Below are 17,254 nucleotides of genomic sequence, written 5' to 3' on the forward strand. Positions count from 1 at the left end.
GTAAGTGCTCATGCTATTGAGGACTTCATTCATGTTTTTGTTTATAGAGGCAAAGCCTTCCATTTCAAGATTGTTTTCAAATAATAGTCTTTCTGAAGAAATCATTTAGGGGTCATGTTCAGTCTATTACCATCTGTTTGTTATGTTTCTGTTTGTTTAGTGGTTGTAATATAATAAGGGCTCTTTAACACTCAGTCATCTCTGGCTCCTAAGTGATGTGTTGTTTTCAGTGTCCTAATACCTGGCTTAATTTAGTATGTAAGGGTTTCTCTTTGTCTCTTCCTCTATTAGGTTTTTTGATATGTATTTTAATAATTTAGAAAGTATATAATATTTATTGTAATAGCTACTAGAATGTGGTTGAAATATTTTTTAAACAACTTATTATTGAGATAATTCACTTATACAATTTACCTGTTTAAAGGGTATAATTCACTATTTTTTGGTGTATTCACAGGATTGTACATTACCATAAACTAATAGCAGAACATTTTTATCTCCCCCCACCAGAAAACCCCCTACCGAGCAGTCACTCTTCAATCCCTCTCCCCCAATGAAATGTTTCTAAATGTTTGTATGAAAACAGTATTAAGAACTTGCCTTGAGATACTAGCTTCTAACACTGAATTATCATTTTCTTCACCTTTTTAAAATCCTAGTATAAAAGTTACTATTGGGACAGATTTAGTATTTAACACACTAAATGAACTTAAGTCAGCCCTCAGGTGATACCTTAATACGTATGGAAAATATTATGCTGCCAAATCCTTATTGTGTATAAAAGTTTGAGATCCTAAAATGGTTTTGATATTTTTTCCTACCACAAAATGGTATAAGTTGTGAGTTGGTGTCAACTCAGATTTCCAGGATACCTGGAAAGGGGTCAGTAATAGATCCCTTTAATCTTTACTTTTCTGATACTTTTATGGTTGTGGCTAACTTGCCAACGTGGCTTATTTCGGATAAGCCATCATACTGCTTTTTATCATAGTAGATGTTAATAGAACCAACAACTAGAATGAGTATTAAGATCTAGGATTGACCAGGACTGGCAATATTGGTAAATCGAGGCTGGGATAGAAAGGAGTTGGAGTTGTTGTGTTGATAGTACGGTCATGCATCACTTAACGGGGATATGTTCTGAGAAACACATTGTTAGGCTATTTTGTTGCATGAACATCATAGAGCGTACTTACACAAACCTAGATGATAGAGCCTCCTACATACCTTGGCTATATGGTACTAATCTTATGAGACCATCATATATATCGTTGGTCATTGACTGAGACATCATTACGTGGTGCATTATTATAATCGGTCTCTGGGTTTATGAATGCCATGGCAAAGAGGCAAGATAGTGTAGGTGGGGGTTACTTGAGCTATCTGTATATCTGCTGTCAACAAGTAGAGGTCATGATTTGCTTTGAGTTTTTTTTCTTGGAGAAGAGAAGAGATAGCTAAGAAAACTGCTACCTACAGCCTGATTCTGGCCAATAAAGGAGTTATTGTTTGGCAAAAAGTATTGTATAGAATGATATGACATAGAAATAACATAAGCTTCAAATACTAAGTGAACTAAGGCTTATTAAATTTTTACAGTTTTATGGACTCTTTATTAGGTTTGGATTAAGACTTTCCAAGGGATAGGCCTGAGTTTGGTATAATGTTAGAGTGTTATTTGACTATTTTTTAAATGAAAGAGAAATTTGTCTTGATTAGAATGAAGGTAAGTAAAAGGGAGTCTAAATCCAACATGCACGAGAGACTAAAATTATCTGTCCTGAATAGTTTTACATGATGAAGTTAAAGGTTTCAGTGCTGGCAGCTTAAAAATATGATAGCTGAACTTTCTTTGAGAAATAAAAGATAACAAAAGCTTGGTGGTAGGTAAATGTCATTCACATCTTTAAAAAGAGAAAAGGACTATACAAAATAAAGTATAAGGTAAAAGAATGAGCTTCTGGACTGTATAAAATAAAGTATAAGGTAAAAGAATGAGCTTCTGGTTAAGAGTCCCAAATAACAAAAGGTTGGTGAAGCACCTAGAAAGAATCATGACCCATTAGGGATGTGATAACAAATCTTGTTAAAGTTTCATTCTTCCTGGTTACTAGAAAAGTAAGTTAAAAACTATAGTAAAATACATGTTGATTTCAATAAGTTATTAAACAAATTCTTCCTTCCTTGGATGGAGGATGCATTGAAGAGAGCTTTTGAAGGGTGTGACTTGGCATAGTAATAGATTTTTTTCTTTTTCTTTTTTTTTGTGAGGAAGATCAGCCCTGAGTTAACATCTATGCCAATCCTCCTCTTTTTGCTGAGAAAGACTGGCCCTAACATCCGTGCCCATCTTCCTCCACTTTATATGGGACGCCGCCACAGCATGGCCTGACAAGCGGCGCGTCGGTGCGCGCTGGGATCCGAACCTGGGCTGCTAGCAGTGGAGTGCCCGCACTTAACCGCTACACCATGGGGCCTGCCCCAGTAATAGATTTTTATTGAGTAGTAAGCTCCAAGTGAGTCAGTAGAATGTGGCTATCAAATAGTTATACTGTAAGGATGTTTTATTAGAAGTAAGATATCTCGAACAAGCCCGGTGATCTTGCTGTTGTACTGGGCTGGTTATTCGCTACTTGAAATATTGTTTTCCATCTCTCATGCTTTAAGAACAATCCCAGCAGGACCTGGTAAATCTTCAAAGTAGAACCAAAAAAGTAAAAATGTAAAACGGTGGTTTTTACGTCGTGAAGAGTAGCTGAAGGCACTATTTAGCTTGAAAAGACTTGGATCGTGATAACTTTCATATTTTAAAAGCTCTGTCTAGAAGGAAGTTCTGTACAACAGAGGAGGTAAGTTTCAGGATAACCTAAGCCTCCTACCAGTTAAATCTCTAAAAACAGAATCGTCAGCCCTGAGAAGTAGCCAATAAATAAGCATTGGCCATCTTCAACCATGGACAGGGAGAATTAGTAGAGATGTTACATTGCAAAGAGAGTTTATAAACTTAGAGCGATTGGATTAGAGGACCTCTAAGTTTAGTATAATTTTTACTTCCTAGACGGTATTTCTCAGATACTATTTTTGTACTTGAACTTACTAAATAGGCTTTAAGTGCTTATAGGCTACCATCCCATTCCATTTATGATACTAAGTACTACCATTTCTCTCAATGAACCAACTTCATTTTTCTCCTACTAGAGTAAGTTGAAAGTAATCTGCTTAATTAATTATCATATCTCCAAACTTCTAAGCACAGCAGTGCAGTTTGAATAAGCTGTCATTCAGCCAAGGCAGGGAGGTATCGTACATGAGACCAAGGAACCTGCATCAGAAATTCTTTTGGGATATTCAGTGTCTGTCAGTTTAAAATGGCACTGTTCAAAAGCTGTTTTTATGGTGAAGCTACAGATCTAATGTCTTACCAGACCAGATGAATTCTCAGTCTTTGAAATGAACTTCATTAAAACAGTTGCTATCTCAGAACAAGATAAATAGGTATACTCTTGCATCTTTAATCCCCACTCCAGTCAGAGCAGAGTTAAAAACAAACAATTTTTAATCTATGAAAAATGGGTAGGTATTACAGATTTATGATATTACTTATTAGGTAGAGGAGTTTCAAAAAAAAAAAAAACCCCAAAAAAGCCAAATAAAATCTACTAGTGGACACTGTTCTAAAATGTACATGAAATCATTTGATTCCTAATCTTTCTCCATTTTTCCTCTCAAAATTATAGATAAAACATTGTAAGTTCATAAAAAGCAGATTAAGAGATTTATTTAAAATATTTTAAGATTTGAGTTTTACTATTTGTAAGGGTCCCTTTTCTATAGATTCCTTGATGAACATAGACTGAAATGTTGAGAGTTTGTTGTGAAGATTTTGTAGTTTGTCCATCATAAGGTCTAGATGAGGCTTGTCAGCTTTGCGATTCACATCTTACTGCAAATAATATAAAGCAAGCATGTGGCGTTAACACGAAAGTGCCTGGTACACAGATACTTGTGTGCTTTTTTGTTCCTGATTGCTGTTCTGTACCACTCATCTGTTTCATCCTTGCCTTAGCAAGGGCCTTGTTTAGTAAGTACTTGGGGAGAAGGAGTTGGCAGTAGAAATATTAAATTTAAATTTTAGAGATTTAGATTCCAAGGGATTCTTAAATCCTCCATAAGGCTTTTGTAAAAGCATGCTGTTAGAGGGCATATACAACTTGGCTGTGAGGAGAGAGCTACCTTTTTCCTCCCAAAGCCATGATTACTGGAGAGAGGCTATGCCTAATTGAAACCTCTATTTTTAGTGGTATTTTGGACAGAAAACAAAAGGAAAGGGGCTTCAGAAGTGAGCAAATGTCAAATAATATAGGCAGTTATAAATCATGCAGTGGTTAAGTGGTCAACTAAAGAAAAACGGGAAGGAACATTGAGGTTTTTCCTTATTTCATAGTAAGCTTGTACTGTATACTTCTATAGCTTTCTAAAAGTTGTGTTTATTCTCATTAATATCCTCTCTTATAGTTAAGATATTTAAAGTTTAACATTCTTAAGGGCCCTGAACATTTAAATTTACAAAGTTGTGACTGTGGTCTTGTAAGAGTAGAGACCCCGAGGCTATTGTGATGAAGAGCCACGATGTTGACTGAGGGGCAGAGGTAGACTTGGAAAAGGACAATCATTCTTTAGTGTTTCTAGTAGGTTAGTATGTCTGTAGCATGGCTTACAGCGATTTAGATTACGTTAAATCTTATGTCCCAGACTCTGAGCTAACCTCTCTCCTTTCTTCTCTTTTTTTTTTCTTTTTTTTGTTTTTTGGTGTTTTTTTAAAATTATTTTTTATTTTATTTTTTTTATTGATGTCTTAATAGTTTATAACATTCTGAAATTTTAGTTGTACCTTATTGTTTGTCAGTCACCATATAAATGCCTCCCTTCACCCCTTGTGCCCATCCCCCAACCCCCTTCCCCCTGGTAACCACCAAACAGTTCTCTGTCCGTGTGTTAGTTTATCTTCCACATATGAGTGAAATCATGTGGTGTTTGTCTTTTTCTCTCTAGCTTAATACCCTCCAGGTCCATCCATGTTGTTGCAAATGGGACGATTTTGTCTTTCTTTATGGCTGAGTAGTATTCCATTGTGTATATATACCACATCTTTATCCAGTCATCAGTCGAGGGACACTTGGGTTGCTTCTACTTCTTGGCTATAGTGAATAATGCTGCAGTGAACACAGGGGTGCATAAGCCTCTTTGCGTTGTTGATTTCAAGTTCATTGGCTAGATACCCAGTAGTGGGATAGCTGGATCATAAGGTATTTCTATTTTTAATTTTTTTCCATAGAGGCTGCACCAGTTTGCATTCCCACCAGCAGTGAATTAGGGTTCCTGTTTCTCCACAACCTCTGCAACATTTGTTGTTTTTTGTCTTGTTGATTATAGCCATTCTCATGGGTGTAAGGTGATATCTTAGTGTAGTTTTGATTTGCATTTCCCTGATGATTAGTGATGTTGAACATCTTTTCATATGCCTATTGGCCATCTGTATATCTTCCTTGGGAAAGTATCCATTCATATCTTCTGCCCATTTATTGATCAGGTTGTTTGTTTTTTTGTTGTTCAGTTGTGTGAGTTCTTTATATATTATGGAGATTAACCCCTTGTCGGATATATGATTTGCAAATATTTTCTCCGAGCTCGTAGGTTGGCTAGTCATTTTGATCCCTGGTTTCCTTTGCCTTGTAGAAGTTCTTTAATCTGATGAAGTCCCACTTGTTTATTTTTTCTTTTGTTTCCCTTGTCTGAGTAGACATGGAATTAGAAAAGATCCCTTTATGAATGATGTCAAATAGAATATTGCCTATATTTTCTTCTAGGAGTTTTATAGTTTCAGGTCTCACCTTCAGGTCTTTGATCCATTTTGAGTTAATTTTTGTGTATGGCGAAAGAAAATAGTCTACTTTCATTCTGTTGCACGTGACTGTCCAGTTTTCCCAGCACCATTTATTGAAGACACTTCCCTTTTTCCATTGTATGTTCTCAGCTCCTTTGTCGAAGATTAGCTGTCCTTACATGTGTGGTTTTATTTCTGGGCCTTCAGTTCTGTTCCATTGATCTGTGTGTCTGTTTTTGTATCAGTACCATGATGTTTTGATTACTATCGCTTTGTAGCATATATTGAAGTCAGGGATTGTGAGGCCTCCAACTTTGTTCTTTTTCCTCAGGATTGCTTTAGCTGTTCGGGGTCTTTTGTTGCCCCATATGAATTTTAGTATTCTTTGTTCTGTTTCCATGAAGAGTGTCATTGGGATTCTGATTGGGATTGCATTGAATCTGTAGATTGCTTTAGATAATATGGACATTTTAACTGTTTATCCTTCCAGTCCATGTGCATGGGATATTTTTCCATTTCTTTACGTCATCATTGGTTTCTTTCAGTAATTTCTTAGTGTTTTCATTGTATAGGTCTTTAACCTCTGTTAAATTTATTCCTAGATATTTTATTCTTTTTGTTGCTATTGTAAATGGGATTATCTTTTTGAGCTGTTTCTGTTAGTTTGTTATTAGCATCTAGAAATGCAACTGATTTTTTTTGTGTGTGTGTGAGGAGACTAGCCCTGAGCTAACATGCGATGTCAATCCCCCTCCCCTTTTTTTTTCCCTTGAGGAAGATTGGCTCTGGGTTAACATCCATGCCCATCTTCCTCTACTTTATATGGGACGCTGCCCAGCATGGCTTAACAAGCGGTGCATTGGTGCACGCCCAAGATCCGAACCTGCGAACCCTGGGCCGCTGAAGCAGAGCCTGTGCACTTAACTGCTGCGCCACCGGGCCAGCCCTGAGATGCAACTGATTTTTGTAAGTTGATTTTTGCTGTAGTTGCAGATTTGCTGTAGTTGTTGATTATTTCTAATAGTTTTCCAGTGGATTCTTGAGGATTTTCTATATATAAAATCATGTCATCTGCAAATAGTGAGAGTTTCACTTCTTCATTGCCTATTTGGATTCCTTTTATTCCTTTTTCTTGCCTAATTGCTCTGGCCAAAACCTCCAGCACTGTGTTGAGTAAGAGTGGTGAGAGTGGGCACCCTTGTCTTGTTCCTGTTCTCAGAGGAATGGCTTTCAGTTTTTCCTTGTTGAGTATGATGTTGGCTGTGGGTTTGTCATATATGGCCTTTATTATGTTGAGGTACTTTCCTTCTATACCCATTTTGTTGAGAGTTTTTATCATAAATGGGTGTTGTATCTTGTCAGATACCGTCTCTGCATCTTTTGAGATGATCATGTGGTTTTTATTCCTCATTTTGTTTATGTGGTATATCACATTGATTGATTTGTGGATGTTGAACCATCCCTGTGTCCCTGGTATAAATCCCACTTGATCATGGTATATGATCTTTTTAATGTTTTGCTGTATTCGGTTTGCCGATATTTTGTGGAGGATTTTTGCATCTATCTTCATCAACAATATTGGCCTGTAGTTTTCCTTTTTCGTATTGTCCTTGTCTGGCTTGGGTATCAGGGTGATGTTGGCATTGTAGAATGTGTTAGGAAGTGTTCCATCTTCTTCTATTTTTTGGAATGGTTTGAGAAGGATAGGTATTAAATCTTCTTTGAATGTTTGGTAAAATTCTCCGGAGAAGCCTTCTGGTCCTGGACTTTTATTTTTTGGCACGTTTTTGATTACTGTTTCACTCTTTGCTTGTGATTGGTTTATTCAGATTTTCTATTTCTTTTTGGTTCAGTTTTGGGAGATTGTATGAGTCTAAGAATTTATCTGTTTCTTCTAGATTGTCCAATTAGTTGGCATGTAGTTTTTCATAGTATTCTCTTATAATCCCTTATATTTCTGTGGTATCTGTTGTAATTTCTCCTCTTTCATGTCTAATTTTGTTTATTTGATTCTTCTCTCTTTTTTTCTTAGTGAGTCTGGCTAAGGGTTTGTCAGTTTTGTTTATCTTCTCGAAGAACCAGCTCTTTGTTTCATTAATCCTTTCTACTGTTTTTTTGGTTTCAATTTCGTTTATTTCTGCTCTAATTTTTATTATTTCCCTCCTTCTGCTGACTTTGGGCCTTGTTTGTTCTTCTTTTTCTAGTTCTAGTTAGGTGTAGGTTAAGGTTGCTTATTTGGGATTTATCTTGTTTGTTAAGGTAAGCCTGTATTGCTATGAGTTTCCCTCTCAGGACCGCATTTGCTGCGTCCCATTTGAGTTGGTATGGTGTATTTTTATTTTCATTTGTCTCCAGATATTTTTTGATTTCTCCTTTAATTTCATTGATGATTCAGTAGCATATTGTTTAGTCTCCACATCTTTGTCACTTTCTCGGTTATTTTCTTGTAGTTGATTTCTAGTTTCATAGCGTTATGGTTGGAAAAGATGCTTGTTATGATTTCAATTTTCTTGAATTTATAGAGGCTTGCCTTGTTTCCCAACATATGGTCTATGCTTGAGAATATTCCATGTGCACTTGAGCAGAATGTGTAGTCTGCTGTTTTTGGATGGAGTGCTCTGTATATATCTGTTAAGTCCATCTTGTCTAGTTTTTTGTTTAAGTTCAGTATTTCCTTATTGACTTTTTGTCTGGATGACCTAGCCATTGATGTAAGTAGGGTGTTAAGAGCCCGTACTATTATTGTGGTGTTGTTTATATCTCCTTTTAGGTTTGTTAATAGTTGCTTTGTGTACTTTGGTCTGAGCTAACTTCTCATATGGATGCTCACGTAATCTTTAACATAACTATAATGTTAGTTACATTAACTCCCATATGAAGAGACCAAGGCTTAATTATATAACTTGCCAAAGAGCACATCTGTTAAATGGTCTGACTCCAGAGCCTAAGAGTTAACCAATATGCGATATTGCCACTTAGCCTAAGCGTGGTACGTGTAATTGATGGTAGCCTACCTTTCTATTGCCTTCAAAGGTCAGCCATTTTGTAGGACCTAAAGATTTGCTTTATCCTTTGCCTGCAATTTAAAGCATATAGCACACACAGAACTTCTTGTGTTGAGTTAAGCCGTAGGTATGTAAGCAACTACTGAATTTAATCTGTATTCATCACTTGGCTGCTTTATCAACAGACAAAGGCTAAAATCCTTATCCTGCTTTTGTATTAAGAAGCATCTGTTCTCAGTGGATTTGGTTTTAGATTCATTTTCATTAACTAGACTAGTGGTTCTCAACCCTGGCTACACATTAATGGTCTAGGAAGCTTTTAAAAATACCAGTGCCTAGGACCTACCCCCAGAATTTCTGATGTGATTGATCTGAGGGACCTCCAGGCATTGGTGTTTTCGAAAGTTCTGTGATTTTAGGGGCCGGCCCCATCACGTAGCGGGTAAATGCACGCGCTCTGCTGCTGGCAGCCCGGGTTCGGGTCCTGGGCGCACACCGATGCACTGCTTGTCAAGCCATGCTGTGGCGGCATCCCATATAAAATGGAGGAAGATGGGCATGGATATTAGCCCAGGGCCAGTCTTCCTCAGCAAAAAGAGGAGGATTGGCATGGATGTTAGCTCAGGCTGATCTTCCTCACCAAAAAAAAAAAAAAGTTCTTCTGTGATTTTAATGTGCAACTGTGGTTGAGAACCATTGCCTTAGACCAGTGGTTCTCAAAGTATAGTCCCTTGGCCAGGAGCATCAGCATCACTTGTTAGAAATGCAAGTTCTTGGCTCACTCCAGACGTGTAAATGAATCAGTCTCTGGGATAGTCCAGCATTATTAAGTCCTCTAGGTGATTCTGATGCATACTCAAGTTTGAGAACCACTTATTGATAGATTGCCTTTGGCCCAGCCTTATCAGTTGCTATCAGGCACGTGCTACTAAAGAACAATATGGAGGAAAGGGGTTGATATGACAGTTTAACTAAATATAGTAGACATATTTTATTAAAGGCCAAAGATGATATATAACGCCTGAGGAATCTGAGTGTTCATCCTTATTTTAGACATGTCTTAGGTGGTTTATGGCTTGTTGATTTTTTCCATTTTTGTTTCCATGTAGACAAAATTATTGGAATTGTTTTTCTAAAAGAAATTATATTTTATTGAAGCTAAATGATCTGTTATGTGACTTTAAATGAGGGCCCATTTTCCACTATGCAGACTTGATCTGCACTAACTTTGCATAGAAAGCAATGTCCATATGTGTTTATGGAGAATTTATCTATTTTGATGTGTTGGTAAATTCTTCAGTGGGGGAAAATACTCTGTAATAGTTGAATATTCTGAGATCTAGTCCTGCTTTTCCTGTTAAATTAGGCTCTTAAATATACCAGTCAGTCCTTCTAAGACAAGCTTTCTGAATTTGACATAGGGTTGAACTAGATCTCAAAATCTCCCTTGACACCTTGCTTTTTAAGGATTCAGCATGTACCTTTAGTTAGTCTTAGAGGCCAGTTAAAAAGATGAATTTGGGAATATTATTCTTGTTAGTGATTTGCTTTCTTTAATTGCTTTATTAAATCTAGTGGTCTGATTTAGAGATCTTGATTTATAAATTTTCGCTGATTTCTTTAAAGAGAAAAGCTAGAAAACACCTAGTAGTTTGAACAGGGAAGTATATAGGTAAAGAAGGAAAATGCTTTGAAAGTTATTTTGTTTCTCTGTCATACCTTAAGAATGAATAATAATTGTCCGTAGCTAGGCAAAGTTGAAATCTTTAAACATGAGTACAAAAGGATTGCTAAGAGTTTTCATAATGACATGAAAATTACTGTATGGTCTTCCATGGTCTATAGTGTTCACATTTAAAGTAGTAATGTCGGTTTACCTCAGAAACAAAGATTCTTTTTGTTTTGACTTTTTAGTAAATTATTTCAGAGTACCCCTTTTAAAGTGCAGTAGCTTAATCCAGTAATTCTCTTGCTGAAATAACACTGTGTCAGGCACTATACAGTTATTTTTCCTAGATTATCTCATGTAATCCTCATAAAAACTCAATGAAGTAGATGCTTTTTCACGTGTGAAATGAGAATAACTCTGAGATTTAGAGAGGTTAAATAACTTGCCCAGTGTTGGACAGCTGAGTGGTAGACCTGGATTCAGAAAAACACAGACTGGCAACCACTCTATCATAATACCTCTCATTTTGAGAAAAGCATACTTATAAAATATTATATAGCATCTATGTATAGCATATAGGATTGTTTACATAATTTAAAAATGTTCTGTCAATCTCTTCAGTTGTAATGCTTTCGCAGAATTGATACCTTAAACCAAAGGCTCTTTACCTGTCCATGAATGCCTATGTGCCTTTTTCTGTGGGAGGAATCCATAGCTCATTAGTATTAAAAGAATTTTTAAACCAAATAGGTTAAACTGCTGCTTTTAAGTGTCAGGGCTCTACTATGGGATTGAGATCAAATGGAAATGTCATAGCATCACTTAGGACTTGGAGGGTAACTTATGCTAGGCTATAATTAAAAGCTCATCTGCAAATGTCTTAGGATAATGTTGTCATTCTCCCAACATTTTTAAAGATTTTTTTGAGCTATTCTCGGCCTGTGGTACATGCTTCTGAGTAGCCTTAATTATGTCTACTGCAAATAGAAGTCAGACAATTCTGAATAAAATCAAGTGGTATTTTTAGATAAAAATAGTTTTTCTATAAAGTAACAAAACTGATTTTCTTGAATGTATTGATGTAGTGGTGTATTTCTAAAGGAGTCCCGAAAATGTTTTAAGCAATGTCGAAATGTAATGATTTCTGGGTTTTGGGAGAGAAGGAGTAGGAGACTTTTCTTTAATCCAGTCAGTGTCACGTTGATCTTGAGTGCAGGGAGCTAGAAAGAGAGGTTAAGTTTCAGAACCCTGGTGCAGTGAGTGACCAGTCTGTCCCATTGCTTCTTGGTTGTTACTAACATACTTACCAAGACTTAGAATGTTTCCTCTAACTTTCTGTGACTTGCAGTGTTCTGAATGGTTGATAATCAAAAGGAGGGCGGAAGAAGTTAGACAGGTCTGTGACCTTATCGTTGCTCTTCTATTGTGTTGTAAGATCACTTAGTGCTTGGAAAAATGACTTGACACATACCAGTTGATTTCACCTTTTCAGATTTATACATTGTCCCTTTGCGTTAGTGTTTCTCAAAAAGATGGTTAGCAGCTGCAGATTCACCTAGGTAAGGTGTTTAAAATGCAGATTGCTGAGGGACACCAAACCCTACTCCCACTCTCTGCATTAGGTAAGCCTGGGCTAGGGCCCAGTAACCTACTTTTCAAGCAGGTACCTCAGGGGCCTTTTATGTATACAGAGCAGTGGTTCTCTTATAGTCTGTATAGTTCAGGCATTAGAATCAGAATTTGGTTAGAATTCTAGGTCTTTGATTATATCGGTAAGTGTTTTGTTTTGTTTGAACTCTTTCAGCTTTAATTTCCTCATCTGTAAATATCTACTTGACTTAGGTTGTTTTTTTTTCCCCTAATAACCTTGAAAAGTGTATCCAGTAATAATAGAATCAAACTTTCTGCTTTTCATTTATTTATTAACAAAGACAGGTTAATTTGGTAAGTACTCTTAAATAATATAGATTTACCTTTGGCATAGGTATTTTTTAACCTAATTATGTTGTTTCCACTATTACCAAAACAGTTATCCACTATTGTTAATGTGTTCTACAAATGATATTTATTTCCATGTAATATGTAAAGTCTACTATAAGCAGTTTTAAGTAAGTTATTCTTAATTGTCTGTTAATTGTCTGTAAGCTTTATCTTTAAGGTGTGAAACTTAGTAATATTGTCTATTAGAAGAAGAAATGCTTTCTTTTTGCATGTAGTATGACATTAAAGATTTGCTAAACTAGAACGTGCCTCCAGATGAATGGTGTCCTTATTTAAGCATATTAGCCCCAGGAAGCCATGTTTTTGAAGGAAAGTTTTCAGTGCTACTACTTGGCTTAATACAGTTTGAGTCTTCTAAAATTACTAGTTAACTTAGAAGCCACCTAAGAAAATGTAGTTTTAACTATTTTATAATAAACTCTTTTTTTTTAATAGTGCTTAATCAATTTCCCTGAAATTTTAATTCCCCAGGCTTTACTCAATGATTGTTTTGTTAATTGAAAACAAAATTGGTTTTTGCTTAGATGTCACATAGTTAAGGATAATCAAAAGGATGCACTCTGAAGGATAGCTCTCAAGATGTCCCAAGAGTATTTGGAGCAATGTACTGGGAAAGCTTAAGCTTAGGGATATTTAAAGCTTATCTGAGAATATAGACTTTATAACACCAAAGTGGTTCTAAACTCTCAAGGATGCAAAGTAGCTAACTAGAGTAATTTATCTTATACCTATATTAGAGTAATTTCAGGTTCTGAGTACAGGAGGTCATATAGTTTGTACAAGAGAAAGGAGGACCATAGTTTCATCCTGCCATAGGTAGAGGGTTGGCCCTCAGCACAGTCTAGGTCAAGTTGCCCTTGATACGTTCCTACCTCTGTGCTTCAGGTCTTCGAGGATATCTTGAGCCCCATTTTAGAAGTTGTTAAAGCTTCCAACTCCTCTCAATATTTCATACAGTCTCCTGCACAGTTTTCCTCAGTGTAAATGCTGGAAGAAGTCAGCTGCTTGGGCCAATTTGCAGTGGTTGTCTTCAACCATACATTAGATCTCATGGGAAGGGGGGAATGTTGTGTTGGGGACTGCCTGTACTCAGAAAGGCTTTCTCTTGAGTACTGGCATAATTAACAATTGAGCTGACTACAGGTTTTTTGTTTTTAAGAATACCAAAAACATAAGTTATAAGAAGCCGTTTTCTTGGTAGCTCTGCATAGAATTCTGTATTCCCACTTAACTATCTAGATCGAGGCTTCTCGAGGAAGAATAGGAGACAAAGCAGAATCAAGGGGATCTTTTGGAAATACAAATATTTTTGTAGTTATATAAAAAGTTTATTGTGTTTGGTTATAGTTTATTATATTTCATTTAGAGATTTAGTTATATAAAAACAGACTTGTCTGTTTAATGAGTTGCATGTTTCCAGACATTGGTAGGCCTGATGTATCCCAAACACACTAAAGTTTGAGTATGGTACCTGCTCCTCAGTGAAAGCTTGCTGTTTTACAGTGTAAGTACTGTGATAGAAATATGCACACTTAGCTTTTAGAGTACCTAAAGCTGAGAATATAAGATAGAGGAAATACTTCTGTATTCCTGACGGAGAAGAGCAGGGTACCAAGGATAAAGAAGTAGGAAATATGGGATTACCTGAGGGTAGATTAGTATGGCTAAAGTGTAGGAGTAGTAAGAAATGAAACTAAAGGTGAATAAAGACTTTCAATTAAACATGACAGATTAGGGGCCAGCCCTGGAGGCCTAGTCATTAAGTTTGGCATGCTCTGCTTCAGCGGCCCGGGTTTGGTTCCCTGCTGCAGACCTACACCACTTGTCCGTCAGTGACCGTGCTGTGTCGTCAGTGACCATGCTGTGGTGGCTGCTTACATACACAAAGAGGGAGATTGGCAACAGGTGTTAGCTCAGGGCAATTCTTCCTCAGCGGAAAAAAACTTGGCAGGTTAAGATAAGATGAATGTTTGCACTTCTTAAACCCTCCTAGAAGACAGTAAAAGAATAAATGCCTAAACACCCAAACAAAAAATGGGATAGAAGTAAAAGACACAGAAGAGAAAGCAACAAAATTTTGGAAGGTAAGAGGCTAATGGGTAAATGATACCTAACTTAGCAGACCACAGAAAGCTGACACCTTAAGGATGAGAAGCCAACAACAAGCAAGTAAATTGACATTGAAGAACTTTGGAAGGCTCAGGCCCTGGATTCACCAGGTACCTTGGAGGTAGGCATATGGAATAAAACTGAGAACAAGAGGATTGGTTAATCTATATGAAAGAACATTTTAACCACTCTGAGTTTAAACCAAGAAAGAGGAAGACATGGTATTCAGGAAATAGGATTCAACACAGGAAGTAATGAAAGGAGATCTCACCATCCAAAAAGAACAGTTAAGCGCGCCACAGAAAACAAAGCTGTGGAAGAAAGGACATGTATTAAAGCATACTCCATTATTTGGCTGTGAATACTATTTAGTCAACAGGCAAAAAAAAAAAATTTGTAAAAAAATATTTTTACAAACAACTTAGTTTGTATAATGTGGTCCAGAGCAAGAAAAAGTTGGTCAGTCCTTGCAAGAGTTGAGGTCTAGAGCCAGATGATCAGAGTTTGAATCATGTCTCTGCTCCTTACTCCTGTCCAAATGACTTAACTTCTGTGCCTCATCTGTAAAATGAGGATAGAATAGCACCTACCTCTATCCTGAGTTGTTGTAAATAGGTGAACACTTAGAGCAGTGCCTTGTGTTAGCAATTATAAGGAGGAGGAGGGATGGAGGCAAATGAATTGTACATGAGGGATGGGTAGAATAATAGTTTAAAGTAAAAAGCAAAGTATAAGTGTGTTACTTTAAAATATGGAGGTAAATAACTAAGAATTGGAAATGGTTGCATCTGGGAAACAGGAGTCAGGAGTGTGTTGCACTGGGGCAGGAAGCTGCTTGTCCTCTATAATTAAACCTTGAATATTAACTTTTTGAATTTTGTACACATATGAGGGAAAAAAGCTTCAGAAAGTGAGAAGAGCCCTTTGTTTGGATTTTAACTTGAACCACAAAGCATTTTATTATTATAGAAGTCTTTAAACTGATACAGAGGTTGAGAAAACAATATAATGAACTCGTCACCTAGCTTCAACCACTATGAACTCCCGGCCAATTGTTTAATTTATACCAGCATCCCCGAATATCACTGGATTATTTTGAAGCAAGTCCCGAACCTTACATCATTTCAACCAGAAATGGCCTTATGTACGGCTTTAGCAGCTATGGTGGGCACAATGCTCAGCTCTCCCTTTAAGAAAGAACTTGCTGACCCAGCTGCAAGGAATGAAGGCAGTTAGCTCATAACTTTTAGCCACAGCACTGTTGAGATCTGCCACAGTGTTTGAACCAAGGCCACACTCTTTCCTGGCATCCTCCTGCCAGTGACTAAGTGTGTGGTGGGAGTCCTGGGCTCTGGCAGTTTTTCCCCAATGTGGGACCCTATTGTCGGTCTCTGCACAGAGCTCACCAGTGGACTGGCTAAGACTCTCAGAGTTGTACCACACTCTGATGCTTTTCCTGTCCAACCCTCCTGCTTTCCTCTCCTCTCAAAGTGACAGACCAGCCTCACGGTCTAAGGGCTTTTGCTACCTAGTCCTTCCCTTTCTCCCTGTTTTCATAGGTTCATCTTCATCTTGACTTCTTCTCAGAGCATTCAACTGACAAAATAGCTAAAAGGATTCTTTTTTAAAGTGTGTAGAAAAGAGCTAACCTATCATGCCTGAGAGTGCTATTCCTTAAAAGGTCTGTCTGTGTAGTTGACCTTTAGCTGGTGTTTGGGAACTTAGCTTTCAGGAGGATTCTCATCATTCCATGATAAAAATGGCTTACTGGGCCTAAACTGTTGGTGCAAAGAATATGGTTTGTGCTGAATACCTGCTTCTGGGAGTCTAGAATTCTGGTATGTGCTAGGCATAGAGTGCTTATGTGACCACCCCTAATAAAAATCTTGAGCATTCTGTACTGTATATCCCTGGTTGCTGACATTTCACACAGCTGTCATAGTTTGTTCCCCGAGGAATTAAGTATGTTTTGTCTGCTGGGAGAGGATTCTTTGAGCTTGCGCCTGGTTTCTTCTAGACTTCACTCCATATGCCTTTTTCCTTTGCTGATTTTGCATGGTATCCTTTCACTGTAGTAAATCATAGCCATGGGAGCAACAATATGCTGTCCTGTGAGAATGAGTCTTGTGAGATCTCCTAGCAAATCACTGAACCTGACGATGGTCTTGGGGACCCTAATACATTAAAAAAAACAAATCTCACAGGAAATTCATAATGATTCCTTAATATCAAATAACCAATGTTCAGACTTCCTTGTCTCTTAAAAAAATATACTTAGGTGGTTCAAATAAGGATCAAAAATAAGATCGACCCGTTGCATGTAGTTGATAGGTTAAGTCTCAACCTACCGATTCCTCCTACTTTTTTTTTCCCTTTGTTATTTACTTATGCAAGACAGGTGACAGTTTTTTTCCCACAGTCTGGACTTACTGATTACATCCCTGTAGTGATATTTAACATGTTTCTCTGTTAATGTTAGTTTCCTGAAAGCTTCTACTGATATCCAGAAACAGTTTGATTTGATTCAGATTCCATTATTTGATAAGACTAGTTGAGAGATGGTGTTTACTTATTACATGGTATTGG

General features: G+C 37.1%; 1 protein-coding gene across 4 annotated transcripts in view; it reads left to right on the top strand.

Moving 5' to 3' along the window:
• UHRF2 (ubiquitin like with PHD and ring finger domains 2) overlaps nucleotides 1-17,254 on the top strand; it is a 101,819-nt gene that overhangs the window by 17,741 nt on the left and 66,824 nt on the right. The gene's annotated exons all lie outside the window — the stretch shown is intronic.

This window comes from Ceratotherium simum, chromosome 20 (genome assembly GCF_057802395.1).
Source record: "Ceratotherium simum simum isolate JZ-2026a chromosome 20, ASM5780239v1, whole genome shotgun sequence".
Lineage (NCBI taxonomy): Eukaryota > Metazoa > Chordata > Mammalia > Perissodactyla > Rhinocerotidae > Ceratotherium > Ceratotherium simum.